Genomic DNA, 3,009 nt, shown 5'->3' with positions numbered 1-3,009 from the left:
CAAAAATAGTGCTAAATGGTCAGCTTGTCAAAAACAATACTCATCGAATTCTTTAAATTAAGGTTAAAATAGTCTTTACGAAGAATTATTATAAATTAATTTTAATTTAGTTGAGGTGTATTTGACAATTGTACAAGTCATATAAAAATATTATTTAAAATTAAAATTAAGTAAATTTGACAAGATTTTTATTCTTGAATTTCTTATTCCATCAAATAATAATTTTCTTACATTAAAAAATTAATTAAGACGTCTAGAGGTATTTCATATATCTGGTGAGAAATTTAGAACGAAGAAAAATAGAAATTGACACAAAATCAGAAGAGCACACAGAGATTTAACGAGGTTCGACAAATATGCCTACATCTCGGGAGCTAAGCAGATCAAGAGCAGAGCGGCAAATTCACTATTTCAGAGGAGTTACATATTTTATAGGCTTAAAGTCATAGGGTTATACATCTATTTATAGATAATACCCACAAATAAATTTACAACACGTCATTGCTCCCCCCAACCCACTAATCCAAGAGACACACATTTTCACACCAAGAGATACTCCTTTTCATTCCAAGAGACACCTCTTTAATTCGAGATACTCCAAATTTCCTGGTATATGAATCATACCTAACAATTCTCCATCTTGGTGAATATCCAGCCCCATAGAAGAAAATCTTCATCTTGCAAATATTCAGCCCCTTAAGAGAAAAACATCATGGAGTTTCTTACACCAAAGTGGGTTGGGTAATAATGTCAACTAGCAATTGCAAACACTCAACAAGTTCAAGTAACGCGAGAACTTGTTGAAAATATCTGACTTGATCAACTTTCCTACTGCATTTTCATCATATTATACGACAGAGTGAACTCCACCTACAACTGTACTCTCCAACAACTTATAGATATTACCATCACGTTTTATAGCTCGCAATGCCTTCAAAATTTTTTGTTGCGCCAACAAATCTTTCACTCTTATTTGCTACAATTCGAAGTTTCATGTTTCATCGAACATCATTATCTCGAATTTTGCACCAAATATTGTCTTTTGAAATTAATCGTGCAATGAATTTTTCCTGTCTTGTATTGAAACAAAACACACCACAAACAAATTCAAAGAAATCTGAAATTTTTTTTGTTAATTGCAGCAATTTTCTCGCAATTTCCTGTGATTCGTGAATCAAAATTTTCACATGAAACACCTTTCTTGTTCGTACAAAAATTTGGTCGAAATACTATGAACTCCAGCCGAGCTTCACCTATCACAATTTCTCCTGCGACAAACTTACGAACAATCTGGGAAATTCGCGAACTCCACCTGTCGCAATTTCTCCTGAGACAAACTTATAAACTACGCTGGCTAAACTCTGCCTGTCGCCGATCATATAGCATTTGATGGACATTTGAGTGACTAAACAGTGTCAAAATTGAACAATCTTGGGCCTATTAAATTCATCTTGTCGAGACACTCGTTTCGTTTAGAGACTTGTTAGATTTAGCATTTCTTTAACCCTCTAAATATGTCCGGAGAACTTTTAAGCGTGATTTAATGATTTGATCTGAACTTGATTTGATTCAAATTATATTAATTTTGGCAACATAGGGTTATTCTTGTCAAATTGGTCAGTTTGACTGTAACTTTGAAATAGTTCTTAATGAATTTTTATCAAAGTTTGAATATTTTATGCTCAAAAAGTCGCCCCAAAGCCTACTTCAGGCGAAAACAACATTCTTGGTTGATTCAGCCACCGTTTGGGACAACTTATAAATGCGGAGAAGTTGTAAAAATGCAATCTTGTTATTTGTATTGCGCGTTTGGGCGTTTTAAATCCGTTAAACACGCGGCCCGGCGGTCTCCTCTCTCCGTTGTTCGTTAGCATCTTGTTACCTTATCCTTCGCACTACTTGACTCTGGTGGCTTCGCGGGATGATGCGAAAAATCTCAAGTTCTAAGGTTGCTCGTCAGCTTTTGAGGGGATGGAACTGCGACCATTGTTTTCCGCTCCCATTGTAAGAGCTTCCTTGTCGACCACCTTCATCTGTATTCGTCGTGATCCTCTCCATTTTCTTGTTTGTTCTCATTTAATTTCTACCTCTAGGGTTCGATGAGCTCCGACAACTATTGTTGTGGCCTGATTTTTTATTTCATTTTTTTTCCTTTGATTTTTGGGTAAAGGCGATGGTGGTAGAAGCGAACTGGGAGCGGTTGGTACGAGCCGCTCTGAGGAGAGAGGGTTGGGCTGGGATCACTTGGGCAGCCTGTCAGTGGAATTGTAGGAAATGTTCCTTCAAGATATCATCGGGGAGGATTGTGTTGAAGGAAGTTGAAGAGATATCAGTTCTCTGATCATTCTCTTTTGAGAAAAGATCCAATTTTGAGTCCGTGTTTCTGAGCTCGTTTAATTTCTGCCATTGATGCGATGTTCCTTCTTTCATTGACATCAAAACTTAGTAGAATCTGAGAAAGAAGACAGAATGGAAACCAAAAGAGTGGATTGAATCAACGAAGAGAGGATAAAATAAAATTGGATAAAACGAATTGGATTTTGCATAATACAAATAAGAGATATAAAGAAATTGTTAGCTTTAGAGAAATGGAATAAAAAACATAGATATTATTAAATATGACTCATATATCATAAATGGACAGTGTTAAATCTGCAGCGGAGCAGAGCGGTACATTCTGTCCAAATCAGGGAGTTCCCTTATGTGGGTTGGGGGTATGGTACAGTGGTAATTAGGTAAATACATATTGTACCCAAGGTTTCTTTTTATATTATTTTCTATGATTATAAATTAGGCTTGTATGTAACCCTAGGGAATATCCTTGAATTATGTATTCTGTACTTTTTTCTGAATTAGTGAAAAGCCGCCGCTTTGCTCCCGTGGACGTAGGCATCTTTGTCAAACCTTGTTAAATCTCTGTGTTCTTCTGGATTTGTGTCGACTACTGTTTTTATTCGACCTTAATTTCTCAACAAGTGGTATCAGAGCCAGGTGGAAGAAAACTTTCAT

This window comes from Phalaenopsis equestris, unplaced genomic scaffold, assembly GCF_001263595.1.
Source record: "Phalaenopsis equestris unplaced genomic scaffold, ASM126359v1 Scaffold000114, whole genome shotgun sequence".
Classification (NCBI taxonomy): domain Eukaryota; kingdom Viridiplantae; phylum Streptophyta; class Magnoliopsida; order Asparagales; family Orchidaceae; genus Phalaenopsis; species Phalaenopsis equestris.
The sequence above is the reverse complement of the archived record's forward strand: the minus strand, read 5'-3'. Positions refer to the sequence as shown.